The following is a 20,653-nucleotide window of genomic DNA, read 5'->3' on the forward strand; positions in this document are numbered from 1 at the left end:
TGAAGAAATCTAATATTTATTGCTTATCACTTCTGTGCCAAGTATTAGGATAAATTATCTCTCCTGAAGAATCTTGTCTTTCCTGTTGATCAACTGCGGGTGACTGATCTATTTGGCTCCACTTTTCAGATAAGTAAACTGAGGCACAGACCACCAAACTGACTTGCCATATGATCCCAAGAGAAGAACAGGTGCTGATGAGCTAAGTCGTGTAGCCATTAGGAATTTTTCTTTTCCTCTGTGACCTTCGACAATTACTTCTCTTGTGTGGGCCTCAGTTTCCCCAGTCTTCAAAGACAGAGCTGAGAATTCACAGGGTCAAGTTTACCTATTGGTCTTCTGCTACTCCTCCATGACCTTCCTGCTTCTTCCTTTCTTCTGTCTTACCGGGAATGTGTCTGAGGCAGCCTGAGATAGAAGAAAGAGCAATTGAGTCCTGGGTTCAAATTCTAACTCTGCAATAGGCAGACCTTCGTGAGTCACTTAACCTCTCTAAGCCTCACCTTCCCCAACAATAAAACAGGGATGAAAATAAGAAAGACCTAGAATGATGGAGATGATGGATAGAGGTACCCGGCTCAGAATCCAGGATACACCAGGTGTTCAGGTAGAGCTGGGTCTCCCACACCTGTCTTCTCTCTCATACTTCCTTTAAAAGTGAAGCCCCCAGGACTTTTCCTGGTAGTCCAGTGATTAGGACTCTGAGCTTCCACTGCAGGCAGCATGGATTTGATCCCTGTTCAGGGAACTAAGATCCTGCATGCCTCGTAATGCAGCCAAAAAAAGAGAAGTAAATAAAAAGTAAATGTGGCTGATTCACGTTGCTGTATGGCGGGAACCATCACAATATGGTAATTATCCTCCAATTAAGAACAAAATGAAATTTAAAAAAAAAAAGTAAAATATAATAAGGACTTTCCCTGGCAGTGGTTAAGACTGCCCTTCCAATGCAGGGCCATGAGTTCGATCCCTGGTTGGGGAATTAAGATCCCACTTTCCACATGCTGCATGTCATGGCTAATCTTTTTTAAAAATAAATAACTAAAATAAAAATGAAGCCCCCACCCCCCACTCACAACTCCTTTTTCTGATTTTTTTGTTTTTGTTTTTCATTTGATTCCTCACTACCAGACATTTATTTTCCCTGTCTGTTTTTGTTTCTTTTCATTTGCTCTCCTGATAGAAGGTCCTCGGGGACAATTATTTTTATGTGCTTGGCTGCTGCTATATCCTTAGCCTGAGACACATACATAGTGGACGCTTGGTAAATATTTGCTAAATGAAGGAATGAGTTGAAAAAATGAATATTAGACCTTGTAATGGGAACTTCAGGTAACACAAGCCAGGAATAGAGCATAGGTCTTGCACAGAGTAGCTGATCCATAAATGCTTTTGTTCTCCTTTTGCTGGGACCCCAGGATCTGCTGAGGTTCCCTTGTTCAGTGTTAAGCTACACTTGATTTATGTGAGGGTGTTTTGACGGTTTCCAGCATTCCGGTTTGTGGTTATCCCATAAACAGGCCTCCAAGTGCCTGTCCCAGGAACTCCGAGTTCTTTAAGCTGTATTTCGCCAAGGATGGTGACAAGTACTGTCCTGGGGCCATTTGCAACTTCTCTTCCCTGATCACAGAGGTTTGACTAAGTGCTTTGTCTAAAGGCAGAAAATGCACCAGTCCTGTGTCTTAACATTTATGAAGGGGTTACCCGATGTTAAGGTCAGACCTGTCCGCAAATCCTTTGGGGCAAAGTAGCTGTGTGGGTATTACAGCGTTGGTGGAGGGGGAAAGGCAGCAATCCGTTAAGTAGGTGGGAAAGCAGACGTTTTGGAGGTTACAGAATTGCCCAGAACATCATCCCAGGGGCAGAGCGTGGGTATGTTACGATGGGGACACTGATGGTGGCCTCTTTGGGGAGAAAATTCCCCTCTCTGAGACAAACCATCCCAAGCCAGACCTCTCTCTTCCCTCTGGGCCTGTTGAGAAATATTTCTTGAAATGTTGTTGATAATGCCTTTCCTTTCTGCCCGAGCTCGTGGTATCTGGCGATTGCATCAGCTCTCAAAGCTGGCCTATTTCCCATGAGAACCTTCTTCTGTCCCTTGCAGAAACCAAGAGCCTAAGTTATTCCCCCTGCACTTCAGGGGTGCTTACCCTGGTGTCCTCCAATGAACTCTTCCAGGGGTGTCCCCAGAGGGAATTCCGGGATCTGTGAACTTGGGTGACTTACAGTGAAATTAGTATTTTCTTCCATTGTGAATCCAGGTGACCACCCCCAGGAGGACTCACACTGGCTGTGACATGGTCGCCAATAGCATCACAGATATTTTCATAAGCATATTACAGGCATGACCGAGACCCCCCAAATGTTGTTTTTGCTCATCCTGATTTCAAATGTACGATATCAGAGCCATGGCTAGATTGTCTGATTTAATGAATTTGGTACACATATATTACTATGCTTTTTTTTTTTGGATGCAGTGTCTTAGTTGCAGCATGTGGGATCTTATGCAGTTTCTTTAATTGCAGTATGAGGGACCTTTAGTTTAGGCATGCAAACTCTCGGTGGTGGCACGCGGGATCTAATTCCCTAACCAGGGATCAAACCCAGGCCCCCTGCACTGGAAGTGTGGAGTCTTAGCCACTGGACCGCCAGGAAAGTCTCAATACTTTTATATTTTTAATATTTCTTTTCTTCAAAATTGTTATTCCATCTCTTGTAAAAGAAAAAAGAATTCTGAGGCGGTATCCACAGGCTTCACAAGATTGCCCAAGGAGTCCATGGCCCAGAAAGGTGGTAAAGCTATTAGTGGTGATGGAGAAAATGAAGGGAGGGCTTGAGCCATGATTCTGAGGCTCATAAAACAGCAGAATCTAGAAACCCTGAATCAGAGCAGAAGACTGCTTTGTGCTTCGGTACCATTAAAAAGAGAGCATACGGAATAGTAATCTCCAAAATGTCAAAAGGGTACAAGGGAGGGTACTGAAAGTGGCATTATATGGGACTAAATCCCCCGGAAAAAGAACCGGTCCTCTTTCAATTCCTTTGTTTTTTTGTGTTTTTTTTTTTTTAGCTGTGCCTTGTGGCATGCAAGATCTTAGTTCCCCTATCAGGGATTGAACCCATGCCCTCTGCAGTCGAAATGAAAATTCTTAGCCATTGGATCAGCAGGGAAGTCCCTCCTGCCCTGTCCCACTTCAGTTCTTTTTGGGACCTTCAGACTAAGTCCAGCCTCAAATGAGCACCCACCTACCTGTCTCGATCACCCTTCTAACAATTAGCGCCCTACTCAGAGCCTTGTCATATTGCTTTCTTTCCACCAGTTTCCACTTTCATTCTACTTCTGGTAAGTGAGACACGAATTTGATTTACGGTACCCAGATAAAGGTTTCAATTTCAACAAGTTAGGTGTTTTGAAAAAGTCAGCAGATGGAGATTTCCCTGGCGGTCAGGTGGTTTCAGACTAAGGTTTCACAGCAGAGGGTTTGGGATCAATCCCTGGTCAGGGGACTGAGATTTTGCTGGCCACACAGCATGGCCGAAAAAAAAAAGTGAGAAGATGCCTGAAATATACGTTAAGGAAATCATTGTGAAAGTTAGACCAAGATATATAAACATGAAGATGCTCTCACATCTCTCTCCTCCACCCAATTTTGTCAGTGAGGGAACCAAGGCTGGGTGCTTGCTCAGTGCCTGCTACTTCTCAGGGTGGAGAAGGAGGGACTTCCCCACCCCTCCACCCCCCACCCCAGTGGCCTGCAATCTGCCCGCCTCTCAGCCTCCTAGACCTCTTCAGGGCCAGGGCCAACCGGAGAAAGTCGGGGACTGGACTTCAAGTTCCCAGCATGGGTGTCAAACATGTCTTCTGAGTGCCCTGGCTCCAGGGTCCCCCGTCCTGAAGGGCCCGGCTGAGTGGGCCTTTCATCAGCCTCTGAGAGGTGGCAACAAGTGTCACCGCAGAATGCCTGCTGCCCACTGCCCCCACTTCTGCCGACCAGGTCGAGCAGCGCTGGGAGGATTGCAAGCAGGATTCCAGAGGCGTCTGGATATTATCAGTCAGTCGCTCAAACTGTCTGGCCGGTGGGCTGGGGTGGGGCTGGTGGCAGGGGGCAGGAACTGGCTGGAGGGTAGAGTTAGGAATCCCCACCCCACCCCCGGCACAGATTCCTGGGGCCAGACCCAGCTCCTTGCGGGGAGGCAGGGGGATGGCCGCGATGCACCGGCTGCAGGCTCCGCACCCTGCCCCGGCCTCATTAGCCGGTAGCACCAAGGGATCAGAAAGTCAAATGATGATATGTGTCTGACAGAGGAAACAGAGAAGGTGGGGGGGAGGGTCGGGGGGCTGGTGGGCAGGGGGGAGGGGGCAGCACTTGAGGATAGCAAGAAAAGAGGGGCTGGGAGGGGCTGGGAGGGGCTGGGCAGAGCTTTACCCTCTGGTCCACTTGAAGACTCCTGCTTCAAAACTAACCCTGATGGCTTCCAGACAAGTCGGCACCAAGGGTCATTTCTGGAGGCTGTAAGTGTTGTCGATGGCAGCTGTAAGGACAGGTGTAAATCTGTCCAGGCATTCCTCGCCACTCCCCCCGCCCAGCTTTCTGCACCTGAAGCAGGTCCCCTTTCTAACTACAAGCCCACTCAGGAGGCCTAACACATACATACTCTCTCTCTCTCTCTCTCTCACACACACACACACACACACACACACACACACACACACAAGCAGTTAACACTTGGCCTGCCCTCGGGGTACAATTTTTTTTTTTTAAGTGCTCCTTTAAAGCAAACTCTAGAAGCTGTTTGTTAAAGCAAAGCAAACAAGCCTTGCAAGGAGAGGAGGTGGAAACAGTGGGAGGAATGGGAATAAAAAGGAAATCTTTTTACTTGCTACCTTTGAAAATACCTCTCTCAGCACACTGGGAGACCAGTGAGGAAGACACGTGGGGTGAGAGGGAAGACGAGCCCTACTTCATTTGGTCAACTAGTTGGAGTGATGAGACGGGAAGTGGGGAGACTTTGCCTTAAACCAGGCTTTTCTCCAGTATCTAACCCTTCTCCTTGTCTCTCACTGCTCCCCCTCCCCCGCCCACCTGGTTGAACGAAAGTCTGCTTTCCCAGGTGTCACTGGGGACATTCTCCATCAGCACTCCATCCATCCCTCTCCAGAGGGAGCAGCTAAGCAACTGCGTGCACAGCCCCTCTCCATCTCGCCCAGTGCACTCTGGGAATCTGGAGGACTCCGGCAGAATTTTTCCTCTTCTTGGTCAACCTTGGACCCTACCGGCCCAACCATCCTTGTGGGCTTGGGTGGCTGTGCACTGGGGGAGGAGAGAGGCTTCCAGGCAAATCCGATAGCCAAGAGAGAAATGCGGCGACTTTTCCTGCAAGGACTGGGAGACTCTTAGCCACACACTCCCCCACCCCCACCCCAAAGGCCTTGTAAGGGGGCCCCTGGAAACCCCTAGTGAATGATAATTTATCTCCTAAATTGCTGGTATCTGATGCTTCGAGGGGTTTTGAAAACCATATTCCCCTAGGGCTGGAGGCTACTTCGGGAATTGTTCGGTTGGAGGAGTTCAATCATGATTTAATGGAGGCATTTATACTCTACTAGATAATCTCCTGGCAAGTTAAGTAATATGTCGGGAGGGCGGGCCCGGGGGGTGTGGCTGAGCTTCCCTGGGCTGTAATTTCCCTACCAGCTCGCTTCTGTCTCCTTTGGGACATTCCTTTCCAAGCTCCTTCCTTCTCTTCTCCCCTCTCTGCGCCTCTTCGTTGCGTTTCTCTTTGTCTCCTGAGTACTCTCTCTCTCTCTCTGCCTCTCCCAGTCTCTCCAGGTGTGAAGGGTTTCTGTCCACCTCCGGGTGGGTGTCTGTTTCCCTCTGTTTTCTCCGTCCTCCCTTTTCCCCAAGCGTCCCTTCTCTCTCTTGCTCTCACTCGCTTCTCCCCACACTTGCAGTCACCCTGCTTTTCCATCTTTCCATCTCTCCTTTCTCATCTCTCTCTTCCCCACCATGCCATTCACTCTCAGGCTGAAAAGAAGCAGTCTCAGTATGTCCTCGAGGACCAAGGAAGGGGACTGTGGGCTCCTGCTGCTGACCGGCAATTGAGCAGCTGCAGTCTGGGCCTGAGAGTAGCCAGCCACACACAGCTGTGCTGAGAACCAGGAGGCATCCAGGAACCCTCCCAGGGGCCTGACATCCCTTCCATCCCAGGTCACACATAGGCCCCTCCTCATTTACAGAGCTCTCTGCCCTGGGGGCTCTGCCCAAGGATGCTCCAGGCACCCACAAGTGCTTTATTTTCCACAAGTGCTTTTCCCTCAATAGATCCCAAGAGATAGATAGAGACACTTTTTTCTCCTGTCAGGAGATGGAGATGGCCGGGGCTGAAAAGGCATTGGAACCTGGTCTCCAAGCCCCTCTGGGGCCTGAACTCCCATGCAAGGGCAAGAAGGGAGCAAACTTTCTGGAGTCACTTGCAGTTCTGAGATCCTGGGATTCTGGAAAGTAGCCTGCAACGCAATGAAGCCTGGGGTTGGAGGCTTGATCACTACAGGATCAACTCGGGAGAGGACAAGGAATGGGACTTCAGGCTGAGATGTAAACGGAACTAGATAAGAGGGACTTCCCTGACGGTCCAGTGGTTAAGACTCCACACTCCCAAAGCAGGGAGCTCGGATTGGACCCCTGATGGAGGGACTAAGGTTATGCATGCCATGTCGTGTAGCCAAAAGAAAATTTGTTTAAAGAACTGGGTAAAAGCAATGCTAATAGAGAAAGAGCCTAATATATGCTAGGTAGTGGTCTAAGAAAAAAAAAAGAATATGTCTTGAAGATACTCTAAATATACATAGTATATATTTTAAGTGTATATGTGATATACTGGGCTTCCCTGGTGGCTCAGTAGTAAAAAATCTGCCTGCAATGCAGGAGACAGGGGTTCGATCCCTGGGCTGGGAAGATTCTGAGGAGGAGGGCATGGCAATCCACTCCAGTACCCTTGCTGGAAAAATCCCAAGTACAGAGGAGCCTGACAGGCTACACTCCATGGAGTGGCAAAGAGTCGGACAGGACTGAAGTGACTGACCACACATCTAGGTGATATACTAAGTATGCACCGAGTCTATACATTTAGTAAATGCATATATACTAAGTAGATACTAAGTGTATCTATTTTACCAAAATAGTTGTATGATATATAGAGACAGAGATTAGGGTGCCCAAACAGCTAATGCTTAATGAGCACTTACTGTGTGCCAGGGGTTAGACTGAGTGATGTACACAAGAGGTCTCATTTACTCCTTGCCTTGGTCCTCTGCGGCAGGACCCATCGTCCCCATTTTTCAGAGGAGGCAACTGAGGCTCAGAAGAGTTAGGGGACTCTTCCAAAGTTCCAAGGCTCTAACAGCCTCCCTTTTAAAGCTCGGCAGGAGGTGTGTGCCAACACTTTGATGGAACGAAGCTTGTCTGAGGCCGCCTGTGTACCCAAGGCCACCAGCAATGACTGTGGAGCTGGCAACTGCAGGGAACCAGCCCTGCCTGCACCTGCTGGCTCGCCTTCGCCTTGAGGTAGCCAGCATCCCTATGCCGCCAACCGGGCTCCACCAGACTGCTGGTCGCACTTGAAGGAGACTAGGGTCGTGGAGGTGAGTAATAGTCCGCGGAGAGGATGAATAGGGAAGGCGCGGCGGCCGTGATTCCAGGCTTAACTCCACACACAGCAACTGCGGCGCCCGCCACCACCCAATCCGCTGGCCATGCCTCCCGTCCCAGCCGTTTCGTCTCGCGCTTGACTGATCCGAAAGGGGCGGGGAAACTGAGGCCCAAAGCAGTGTGCGCCAAACGCGCGCGCCAAGCTCGCCAAGCCCCTGCGTGCGCGCCTGGCAGGAACGTGGCGAGCGGAAACCGCAGTCCCCGGCTTGCCTCGAGAGGCAGGAAGCAAAGCCTAGCGCGGTGCAGGTACCTAGGGGCCTTGAGCGAAGCCAAAGCCGGTCAAGCAAGCAAAGTAAGAAAGAAAAAACGCGGTTTCGGGCTCCTGTGTGGAACTGAGGCGTTCATCGAATCATCCGCTGGGGTCTCTCCTAGGACCGGGTGGCTGCGGTTGGGGGAGGGGTTGGGGATGGGGGGCGAGCGGCAGAGACGCGAGGGCATGGAATCGAATCGAGTCTGCGAATCTGCGTCTGTGGCTCCGATCCTGGCGGTTGGCGGCAAATGGGTGTCGACCCCGCTCCAAGCCGTGAGATGTGAGCAGCTACCTGGATAATTGGAAGAAAGTGGGAGAGATTCTGACCTCAGCCCCGTACAGTCGAAGGCGGGTCGAGGGGGACAGAGAAAGACTGGTGGGTGGGAGACCAAAGTAGAGACGGACCTCGAAAGACAAAGAAAGACGGGAAAGAAATGCAGAGTTGGAGAGAAATTCGGGCCTTAGCTCCAAGCTGGAGGAGGCAAGGTGATTCTGGCGAGCCTCCTCCTGTACATAAATGTTCGGAGCCCGGGCCAGGCCAGCAGGACCTCTGAGGATCCCCTGAGCTCTTCGCGGGCTCAGAGGGCAGCGCCGAATCAAGCCTGGTTGAGGGTGAAAGTCTCAGCCTTGCTTCCCCTTTGCTGTGTGACTCCAGGAGGATCAGTCCACATCTGTGAGCCCCCAGTTCCGTCCCTTTAGTTCAGGAGAGGCCGCTGGTACGTGGCACAAAAAGACCTGGAAATAACTGAGTTTAACGATTTGTGTCTCCCCTGTCTCCTCTCCAGCAGAGCTGCTTTGGCGGAAAACACCCGGGATCTTGGCTGCCTGGGTTACCCAGAGTGATTGGAGGAGGCGTGGCGGAACGAAATAAGGAAAGCATACCGCTGGCGCTCAACAGTTGCTTCTGTGTGGCAGGTGTGCCTCAATCTTCATCGCCTGAGGACACGGGTCATGGGTTATCGAACCCTTTCAAAGCCCTGCATTATCTCAGAGGGTTCTCCTAACCATAGCCGGGAACCTGCATCCTAGGCGACCCAAGGATGAAGAGTTGTGTACCTAGGAACACACAGCAGGCCTCAGGGCTCCAAAGCCAGGGCTCATTTCCACCCTGTGTCCCCTAAGTCCGAACTTCTCCACATCCCCGGCGCCGTTCCCAGACCACCCAGACCCAGATGTGCTAGGCGGAGGCAGGGGCTTTAGAGGAAGATGCCCCAAACGGAGAGCTTGGAGCCAGACGCAGCTGGGAGACGGGATGGGAAACCGCGAGCAAAGTTCCGGGAGAAGGGGCTACGGCAAAGACGAAAAGGGAAAGGAGAGGCGGACGGAGGGATTCAGAAAAAAGGAAACAGACGATGAAAGCGAGAGCCCGAGGGGGCGCGGGGTGCAGGGCGCCGGGCGCCGGGCAGCCAGAGGCGCCCAAGCCTTGTTCCCCGCCGCGCCCCACCCGACCCAAAGAGGAGCGCCCCACCGACCAATTTGGCTTGCACAAAACCCGCGCCCCAGGGGCCTTTGCCAGGCCGCTGGGGCTTGCTTCATTTCTTGACTAATTAACTGGAAGCTACGTTGCCCCTTCTTTCAGGGCCCAATTAATTCGCCGCGGGCGGTGGGGCGGGGGCCTTGCGGCCGAGGCGCCCGCCTGGAGTCCCTTTGTGAAGGGCTGTCTGGCCCATATTGATTCTACGTACACACACGTCCCCCTCCTTCCTTCGTACAAAAAAAAGAAATTGTCTTGAAAGCTCTGGATTTCCGAGTTTAAGAAGATTTGTCAGACTCGAACATTCCCCCCCCCACCCTCATTGCATTTGTTTCCAGAAGAGACTACGGATCAAAGCAGTTTACAGATGTGCTTGGGAAAGGGTTCCATGGAGTGTGTGCTCCCTAAAGGGCAAAGAAAAAGATCGCCTTTGTGTACCTACTGTGTGTGCGTGTGCGTGCACACGCGCACACGGCACCTCTGACCTTGTTGTTAAAAGCCAGACAAGGAGTTAGACCCTCCCCAGGTTGAATCTCAGCTCCAGGAGGGGCTCACCGGCTGTCCCAGCTCGGTCAAGTCTACATCTCTCTGCATGCCTCAGTTTCCTCATCTGGGAAATGGAGACCCGTGAAAGAAGCCAGCCTCCTCAGATTGTTGTATTCCCTGAGCCGATGTATGGGAAAGGTCTTAGAACAGTATCATCCTCCAAGGGGATTTCACAGACTTCTCTCCAATAAACAGTATTTCGTAACAAACCCATTTCGCAGATGAGGAACCGAGGGCTAAGGACAGCCGACCCGCTGGGAAAAGTTGGTGGGTGTCTGATTCCAAGGCCAGGAAGCTCCGGAACGAAATTTACCAGACTTTCCTGAGCTCCTGGCCAGCTGCCTGGGAGCGGAGACACTCTCCCGACCCGCTGTTCCCAGAGGCTCCCTCGGGTGAGACTGGAGGCTTCTTCCTGCCCACCTACCCCCATCCTCCGTCAGTGCGGTAACTTCAGTGTGGGAGTGAGAAACCGAAATCCCGAAAGCTTTTGGGTGGAACCCAGCACGCAGCCACTCGAGCGGTTTCCGAGAGGTCGTCCATGGAGGACTGCATCGATTGTATTGACCTCACAGTGGGTCAGCTTGTCTCCTCCATCCATCACCCCAACGAAGTCTAGGACGAAAAAATAGACCGAATGAAATCACAACCGTCTTTGTAAAGCTGGTGGGAAGTAGCCTTGCCGCTGCGAGGGCGCGCCCGTGACTCAAGGCTGTCCCACTGCCAGGCAGCCAGTCGGGGGAATGAGCTTCTCAACCCACTCCCCTTTATTCGATCACTGATCCGTTTTTTTTTTTTTTTTTTGGTTTGTGCGATTTTTAAAACAAAAGAACCAAGTAAGAATTAAGTTTATTCAACCAACCAATACTTGATGAACCCACCGCAGGTGCCCCAACTGCACAGGGCATTGGGGTACTAATGAGAGGAGGGGTTTGGACAGACTCCGAAAAACCCTGGCGGGGAAGGGTCGTCGTAAAGTCTTCTTGCTGTCATTCTTTAGCCAGGCGACCTTGGATGGGACTCCCTAGCTTTCTGTCCCACAAATTCTGGTCTGTAAAAAGCAGCAGAGCTGCTCCATCCTAGGCTAGGTGAACGCGCTAAACAGGAAACAACGGATGGGAGAGTTCAGAGGTCAGATACCTCATCATAGCCCCAAGGTTGGAGGTGGGACAAGCAGAGCTGGGGTGGTCCTTGCAACCTCATCAGGGTGTAAACTTCTGTCGTTCCCCCCCAAGCCGGCCCGAGGTGACTTCATCAGCAGGGCTCCCACACTCCCCAGGAGCAAAAATCACCCAGCCTTCTGCCGCCCTAGAGCACAGAAGAGCTGAGGGCCGATAGTTCAGCCTTCCTGCTTCAAGACCTTGAGTCCTCTCCCGACACCATCTCTCCTTGGCCTCAACTTTCCTGATCTTTAAAATGGGAATGATCTCTCTCTCTCTCTCTCTCTCTCTCTTAAACCACAGTGACCAAAACTCAGGACCATAAGCATCAAGCTGGGAAGACCCATGTTTTCACCCATGTCTCCAGTGCATGGCAGAGAAGTCTCTCTTGGTCAGGATTTTGTGGAATGACCAAGTGGATGGTTCTGTCGATTACACCAAATTTCTCTTCCCACTGCCATCTTTTCACTGTCTCATGTCAGGATCTGTTTGGGAGAACAGCTTACAAATTCGATGCTTTTTTTTAAAGTGCTCTTTGAAGTGTTCACTTATTTTTCATACGCACAGAAAATCACCTCTATTTCGACTTCTTTCCTTTTCTTCATTCATTTTCATTCCTGTATTGAAAGATGATTTATTGAGCACCTCCCAAACAGAGCTAGAGATGTGAGGAGTCTTATCCCTCCAGGAGCTTTCAAGGTGGAGAACTGATATTAGACACTCTTACCCAGAGTGATTGGGCTTCCCTGGTGGCTCAGAGGGTGAAGAATCTGCATGCAATGCAGGAGACCCAGGTTCAATCCCTGGGTCGGGAAGATCCCCTGGAGAAGGGAATGGCAACCCATTCCAGTATTCTTGCCTGGAGAACACCATGGACTGAGGAGCCTGGTAGGCTACAGTTTGCAAAGGGGGTCGAAAAGAGTCAGACACGACTGAGTGATACACACCCAGACTGATTAACTTCTCTGATTAATTTTTTTTTCTAGCTCTGTAAGTAACTTTTGACAAGATCACAGCATCTAACGCAGTGCCTGGTGCATAGTAAGTGCTCAGTAAGTTCGACATGAATTTATTCTTCTCCAAATTGTAGCCCGCAGTTCCTCCTTTGGCTGCGGAACAGCCAGCCTGAGGTCGTAAATGCCTTTAGACAGACACTCCCAAATGAGGACTCAGGTCAGTCTGGCAATGTGCAGTGCCCCGTCCCCAGGCAGCCTGAGATCGGACTGCACCCCAGCCCTGAGATTCTCAATCCCAGATACAATTCCAGTCAGGAAGGCCAGCCACTCCAATTAGACGGAGCATACCTGGGCCGGAGGAGGGGGTTGCGGTGGGGGGAGGGGGGCCATTAGATTGACCTTTGCAAAAAATGACACTGGACAATGAGGTTCTGCAAAGCCTGTACCCTTTGCAAATCTCCATACCTATCTAGCTGACCTCCTGTCCAGATCATTCCCCTGTCTACACACACACACACACACACACACACACACACCTTTCTAGGTAAACGGGTGACACCTAAGAAATGAGGCACTAGTTTGCCCTGAGAACCATCTTTTCCCACCTACCCATTCTTGCCCATACTCTCTTTGTCCAGCTTCCAGACCTGGTGGGTCTCTGGGTGACCCTCTCCCGCCCCCAACTCCAGAAACAGTTCCCACCTCCTGGTGCATCAGGACTGCCACTGCGCTGGCTCAAAACCACAGTCCCAACCCCGCTCATTGCAGAGATTTGCTCAGACCTTTCGGGGGCACAGGAGGACGAGTGCCTGCCAGCCTCGTCTCCTCCCAGCGCCATCCAGCGGCAAGACAGCAAGGGCACCCTGGGCAGAGGGTCCTGGCGAGTCCCTCCGGCCGCAAGGATCCAAGAGGTTTCCAAGCTGGAATCGGTCCCTTCCATCCACCCCCTCTCACTCCAAATTAGGACACATCTATCTTCTACCCGCCTCACACACTCCCCTGTTGCTTAAGGCTGATTCGGGTTCACCCAGTGTTCAATAATTCCGCCCCCCACTGCCCCTGTTTATTTATTTATGCTCAACATATGCACTGGACAGGGAAGTTCTTTCAAGGAGGGGGGAGGGAAAGGAAAGGAAAGAGGAGGCAAAAAATAGTGTTTGCTCCACCACTGCTTAGAAACTTTTCCTGTGCCGGCTCAGGGGTTTCACCCCAGGCTGGGTTGACGCTTTCTCTCTTTTTGTTGCGGGCATGTTAAGTCCTGCCTTCCTAATTCTACACCTATGACCTTATACTGGCTGGAGTCAGGCGCCTTGATTCCCTGCCTTTGCATGCAACCGGGGCTGGAAAGCCTCCTACTTCTAGATTCTCGTGGGTGTCAGTCCCCAGGGAATAGGTCTTCAGAGTGGCAACTCAGCTACAGATGGAGTCCTACTTGGAAAGGGAGAAAAACATCACTCTTCATACAGCTGGAATGTTATCGCTAATTTTTTGGAAAAGTGCCTGTGTACACACACATTACATATATTACTGAGCGGGTTAGTGCAAGACTGAGAGCACTGAAAAACAGTTGGGGTGGGGGCGCGTTCTCCAATTTCCTGGTAATTTGTAACAGACTATAGCTCCAAGAGAAAAGGAGTAACTTCGTAGCAGCAAAACAAATTTAATTCTGTCTATATTGATCAAATGGGAGTCTGCCCCTGAGGTGTGATTGCAAAGCATCTTTAAATCCGAGATTTCATTTCCCACCTGGGGCTACTTGGAAGTCCACATATACACACTTGTACCCACATAGAACATCCTAGAAGCACACACAAATATCCTATTCTGTTTAAATAATGCAATGGAGTATAGCCTTGAAGTTGGGCCCATTCATCGTTTAACTAGCTCTCCAATTGCTGCTGTTGTTTAGTCGCTAAGTCACGTCCGACTCTTTTCGACGCCATGGACTGTACACCACCACAGTCTCCTCTGTTCATGGGATTTCCCAGGCAAGAGTACTGGAGTGGGTGGCCATTTCCTTCTCCAAATATTAGGAAGATCTAAACTGAAGCTCTAGAAGGCATCTGACTCTGCTGTCTGAAAGACCACCTCTTCCCCAAAAGCAGCTTGGGGCAATATTCTGATATGCGAACTAAAGGCAATTTCCTTGTTTTTTTCTTATCCTCTCTCACTCAAATTTCTACACCTAAAAAATAAATAAATAAATCTGTAAAATAATCCAACCCCAATATCTGTCATATGAAAATCTGTTCCATTCCTTAAAAAAAAAAAAAATTCATAACCCACTCTCAAAAGGCCTTTCATTGACTCCAACGGTTCTCAATTCTAGACAGAGAAATGAAATAGAGGAGCCTATCCTGGTTATCCACGACATCAGTACATGGACATAAAAGTGAGTGCAACATCATATTTTAACTTGTCTAATAGAAAAAGCCTAACTCTGCTACACTCTCTCCCCCTCTCCCCCAAAAGAACTAGAGCCCAGCCGTGGGTGGGTAGGGTGCAAGGGGGGTGGGTTTTGAAATGAAGTCGCTTGGAATGCCAAAAAAAAAAAAGCAAGGCATTATTTACACCTGCAAACTTTGGATGGTTGTATTCGGCCCCAATTGGCTTAATTGTAAATCTTTTCCGCATGGCCCCAACTTCTGGACGGAGCGTCTGGGTTTAATAATACGCCGGGGTACCCCAGCAGGACCAGACTGAAAAGACAGAATTCCCCCGCCCCACCCCCGCTCGGCTCAGAGGTAATTAGAACAGCCCCCCTTCCCTCCCCAAATACTGCTTGAGGTACCAGAAGACCAGACTGAGACATGCGGGGAACTCATATTTTACCCTCTGAAGACAAGAGAAGCTATTTCAAAAGCAGATATACCCTCCGAGTCAAAAGTGGAAGGTGGTGCCCCACCCCCCGCCCGGACTCCCACCCGCATCTCCTGCGCGTTTGACTTGCAGAGGGGGCGAGGGGGAAAGAGAGGCGTCCACACTGGCAGCCAGAGATCCCTGGCAGCATAGGGCTGACCTGTTTGTAGAACTTGCTGCCGAGAGAACATGTAAAAACACACCCCAGCGGCGGGAGAGTAGATGGCTCCCTCCGCTCCACCCTCCCTTCGCGCGCAGAAAATCTCGCCAGCCTCAGCCTGGTTCCCTCCGAGCCCGGTTTTTCTCCCAGGAGGCTCTCTCCCTTGCAATGGTTTTTCCACCCCTTTGAGAGACAGAGAATGCTACGCGACTCTTTCCTTTTTAGTGCCCCCTCCCAAGGTCATTACTATCCCCCCACCCACCCCATTAATCCTTTCCCACCGGAGCGGGGCGGGAGTTAGGAACCCAGGCTGCAGAAAGACACATCGGATGTGGGGGCGGGGGGGACCGGTGCGCGGTGAGGGGCTCCCAACTGAATCCCCGCGATCTCAGTTTGGGGGGGAATCTGTGAGTTCCGCGGGCAAGGTCGGCCGCCCTCCCACCCGGGAAGCCGACTCGCCCCGCCCCGGCCGCCGCAGAGGAAAGGCAGGTAACCCGCGCGGGGAGCCAGTGCCTGGCAGGACCCTGTCGCCACCGAGACCCGGGGCGGACCAGACTCGTCCGGGACCCCTGTGCTTCCCCGCCGGCCGCTGCGGGCGTTGGGGACCCCGGATCGCAGCCCCGGGCCCCCTCCACCCGTAATCCGAGGCCGCGAGCGTCTTCTCAGGTACCGCGCTAGGCGAGGCCTGGAGCCGCAGCGAAGCACGTCCAGCTTCCGTATTTGGAACCCGGGTAAGGGGAAGGGGGGTGAAAACCCCCCGCCTGGAGGGAAGGGGAGGAGAAACCATCGCCCAAAAGCACTTTACAGGGGGAGCCCTGGGCTGTCACTCTCTCCCCCTCCGTCCTGGGGCCCGAAGTTTTCCTTTCCCAAGCGCGAGGACAGGGCATCGGAGGAAAGGTAGGGGACAGATTGGTTTCTAGATCGGGAAGGCCGCTCCTGTCTGCCCTCCCAAGCGCCCCGCCAGAAGGATTTTTAGTATTTGGCTTGGAGATGAAACGTACTGAGGCCTGGGCGCCAGCAAAAGCAACTCTTAGGAAAAGCTCTTTCATAATTCCAAACATTCCCTCTTTCTATGTCTGTGTGTGTCCCTGCCTCCCTCGCTCTCTCTTCTTCCCCTAAAACAGAAATACAAATTTAAAAAGAAAGAGAATGCATCTGTATAGCTGAGTCCCATTACTGGTCACCTGAGACTGTCACAGCAGCATTCATCAGCTCTTGTTGTTTAGTTGCTCAGTTGCCCGACTCTTTGCAACCCCATGGACTGTAGACTACCAGGCTTCCCAGTCCTTCACACCTCATCGGCTCTACCCCAATACAAAATTAAAAGTTCAAAAACAAAAAGAAAAGAAAGAAAGAAAATCCAAAAAGAGAATAACAGTTTAAAAATTGCTTTTACAAACTTGACAGCTATTTCTCATCACATTTGCATTAGTTCTTGTATGTCCTAATAAAGGACAGTAAGATAATTTGCAAGTAAAAAAAGAAAAAGAGAGAAACTTCTGGAACCCTTCTGTATTCCAAGGCCAAGCTGGAGAGGTTTAAAGGCTCTTGGCATCTCTAAGGCCAAAACTTTCACCCAAGCCTTCAGCTCTGGTTGAGAGCCAGAGAACTGTTGCCCTGACTCCTACTGGTTCATTCCCTGAATATGCTAAAAACTCGGGCAGGATTTATGTCTTATTTGGAGGACAGGATGACTAGATCAGGAGCAAGACATTTCTGACTTAAAATGAAGTCCCACTGTTGAGGTATCTAGTTGTTACTGACACAGAGGAAAAGGTTCCCCAGACTGTCAGGTAATTAAGACACAGAGGTGCAGCGACCCCTGCCCAGTGATCTGAGGGGCCCTGGTAGAGGGTCAGTGATCACAGAACACAGAGGCAGAAAAGGAGCTGGTGCTTGATTCCCAATTCTGAGAGGTGTGTTCGGTGGGAGAGTGACAGCCGGGCTAAGGCCTGGAGTCAGGACTCTGCATCCACAACCCAAGTCCTGGCCTTGAAAGCTGGGGTAGCAGGCCCCCTACCTGCCAGGCATGCCAGAGAAGCAGGTGAAACCAGCTGCCAAACACCCTGTGTCTTAGAACCGCAAAAGGGTAGATTGCCCCTAAGACTATACAAGGAAGGAGGCGTTTGATTAGTTTCCAATATGACAGAAAAGGCTGGAACCTTCAGTGCCCATATCCCTCCCATATCTGAAACCCCATGCCTACATAGGCGAGGCAAAGTCCTTCCCAAAGGCACTCCACACACACAACTATATCTCTTGCGGCTTCACTGGAGATAAAAGATTCTCTGTCGGTGTTACCTCCTTTCCCGTCTCTTCACCTACTCGATTTGGGAGACAGGAAGGCATTACCTGTGGGAACACAGGCAGATTGGCTGACTGTTGAGAAACAGTGGAGAGGCTCCAAGAAAGAAATGGAAAGAAAAGAGGAAAAACGCACATACACACACACACAACTTGGGTGCTCACTGGTCCCTTTCATTGATCTCCAGCCTTCCCTCTCCGCTCTCACCCTTTTTAATTGAAACCCAGTACGGGAAATAGTAATGGATATTGTGCTCAAATTGAGGAAACGTGTCTGAGGCTACTCAGGGACAGTTAGTTCAGCAGCTTTAGAGGAGCTGATCCTTCTTTGCCCTGTCAACCTCCCTCACAGTAGTAGCAGCCATCCGATTTGCCATGCCCTCTCACTTACCCAGTCCCTTGTTCCCTCCGCCGTGTCTGCCGGCGCACCTAACAACAACACCAGACATAATGGACAGAAGCAAAAGCAGAAAGTCACAGAATTAGGGGCTCCTGTTCAGTCGGTGGACACCCTCAGTCTGCAACTGGGGATTGGAGAATACATCGGTCTATTTCCCTTCACCCTTTGAAATATTCTGTCCCCAAGATTCCCACCACTCCCTGAGGCTACATTCTTAGGACAGATTGCTGAAGTGCCATTGACACCCTTACCTGTCTCGACTGAGACATCTGGAAAGAGGATGTTGAAAGAAGAAAGATTTTGGGTGGTCAACAGTGCCCGGTGCCTGAGGCCGAAGTCAGCTCTGGCTTTGCGCCTTGCAGATGCTGAATCAGATAAGATGAGAGGAAAAATTCCCAGCCTCTTCCCAGTGAACTCATTTCTGCTGGACTAAGAAATATCCATTGCATTATCTTGGGTTTCTTTTTTTTTTTTAAGTAATCGGGGTAAAACACACAAAGAGAGCATTGAAGATGTAGATTGGTTTGAAATTAGGAAACCACAATTAGTTCCTGTTCCTGACAGAGAGAGAGAGGGAAAAATCCTTTCGCAGATGTATAAGAAGCACGCTCCCCAGACACACACACTACTTCCTTCATCCTTCCCTCCTTGCTTCCCTTCCAACTTCTCTAAATCATTGGTCGTTTACAAATTTGCCATTTTGCAGAGCGATCTGCTTTGATGAAAGGTGGGTGCTAATAAGAATAATGCAGAGGGTGAAATCTTTTCATTCTGCCTCTGCCAAAAACATATTTACATTAAAGGGAGGTATGATAAGCATGGATTAAGTATATAACGAATGATGCTCTAGAAACAGCATAAACCAACTGGCGCCAAAGTCAACCTCTGTACTAAAAATACTGCTTCCCCCCCCAAGCCAGACAACTTTGACACTCTTCTCTCTCTCTCTCACACACACACACACACACACACACACACACACACACGTGCTTCAGGCTCTTGCACTGAATCGCCCTGATCAATAATTTAGAGGGCTGTCAGAGGACAGGGAAATGTGCCTTACAGGAAAGCCCTGTGCTGCTGGGGCCAGACAGAGGCTAGGAACTGGGGCTTTAGAACCTGCCATGCTGCCCTTCACCCTGGGCTCCTGCCTTGGAAAGGAGAGGGAGAGAGAAAGGATGGGAGGTTAGAGCATAGGAGTAGAGGTGAGAGGCCAGCCCTGGGTAAAGGGTGGTTTGGGGAATACTAAAAGCAGAAAGTGAGACTTCAAATCTACACAAATGGGCCCAGCATTCTTCTATCTTGGAGGGCACCTTATCGTCCTAACCAGGGATATGAGGGGAAGGTGTCTGCTTGAACCCCAGGGAGAGGTAACTCCAGCCTATCTTGATTTCTGGAAAAGAGGAAGAGTTGGGGGTGGATAGAGGCAATACAGAAACGCAGAAAGGCAGAAGAGAATTCAGAGAGGACCAGGAAAGCCAGAGAAAATAGAAAGGGAAGAGGAGAAGAAAGAACAGAAAAGGTAATAAATAAAAATTAAAAAAAAAAAAAAGAATGAGAGAAGTGAAGGCTGGGAGGTAGAGACTGAGGAGTCACAGAAGCCAAGAACTAGACAGATGCCAGAAAGAGAAGAGAAAGTAGAAGAAAACAGAACAGAGAACACAGATCTGCAGTCATGGAATTTTGAAAGACATGGACAGAGAGAGAGGATAGCCCAAGCAGAAGAAAGAGAAACAGAAATGGGTGTCCTGTCTGGTCCAACCAAGACTCTTGTGCCTACCTCTGGAGGAAAACAAAGATGGAGAAACTGACTCTCCATCAAAAAGATTGATACTGAAGCCTCCAGACCTGAGAGGCACTAGGCTCTTAAAGCAAATTTGCAGGGGGAAGGCAGGGAAAGATGCGAAACTCCAGGAGGAAAACCAAGCCTCCCAGGTCCATGAAGTCCTCCTTTGACTTCAGAGCTGCGTGTGAGTCAGGGTTTGGGATGGCACAGGGGTGCTAATGTGGAAAGGACGGTGCTGGCTGCTATCTGCTGGAGGAACTTAACCTAGGCACTCACCCCAGGGAGCTGCCTCCCTGAGGTGCCCGCTAAAAAAATCACCTCCTGGGTTTGGGGAATTGAATACAAAGGATGATGGGAGTTCTGAAGCAGACACCTAGTCAGTTTCAATGTCTATCACTATCAAAAGAGCCTGGGATCCCATGGGCAGGGGCCCTGGCCAGAAACGGAGCCGTCTCTACCCAGAAAGCCCCTCCCCAGAGAAAGTTTACATTTTGACCGACCTCCATAGTAAACTCCTTAATTAGACCCCAGACCCTCCCGGAGAAACCCCTGGATGTCTTTCTGTCAACAGAGTTCCCAGTTCAGCGACACCTCGGACTGAAAAACAGCTCTGCGCAGCAAACAGTGGGTGAAAGTTTAAGGGGGAATAAGCGTGTAATAGTCCCTCGCCAGACCTCACACATGCTGAAAAGAATATTTACAGCAAACTTGCCAAAGTAAACGACCCCGCCTACCCACCATCCTTTCCCCTTCCATCCCACCGCCCCTCCCCCCCCCCCCGGGTTTTTGTAAACTCCAGATAAACACCATTAGGTCACAAAAGGGTCGATCTGCCCCCCTTTCGAGTGGGAGACAGAGGATGCTCTAGGGAAAAGTGGGAGCCTCAGAGGCTTCCTGGGGGAGATTCTTCGGCAAGGGGGGGCTTCTCTGCCTCTTGCGTGGCCTGACCTGAGGATAGAAGATTTGGTTGCGTGCGCGTGCGTGTGTGTGCGCGTGTGCACATACATTTATTCTGAGGCTCCTCCTCGCCCCTTGCCCAGTTTAAAATCCAC

General features: G+C 50.6%; 1 long non-coding RNA gene across 1 annotated transcript in view; it reads right to left on the reverse strand.

Annotated features, from left to right (window-relative positions):
• Positions 1–20,653, reverse strand: part of LOC110135520 (uncharacterized) — a 26,041-nt gene continuing 5,388 nt past the window's right edge. The window contains exon 5 of the long non-coding RNA XR_002313394.2: positions 1–408. This is a non-coding gene — a long non-coding RNA (uncharacterized lncRNA). The remainder of the gene's footprint in view (positions 409–20,653) is intronic.

The sequence above is a fragment of the Odocoileus virginianus genome, chromosome 12 (genome assembly GCF_023699985.2).
Source record: "Odocoileus virginianus isolate 20LAN1187 ecotype Illinois chromosome 12, Ovbor_1.2, whole genome shotgun sequence".
NCBI classification, from domain to species: domain Eukaryota; kingdom Metazoa; phylum Chordata; class Mammalia; order Artiodactyla; family Cervidae; genus Odocoileus; species Odocoileus virginianus.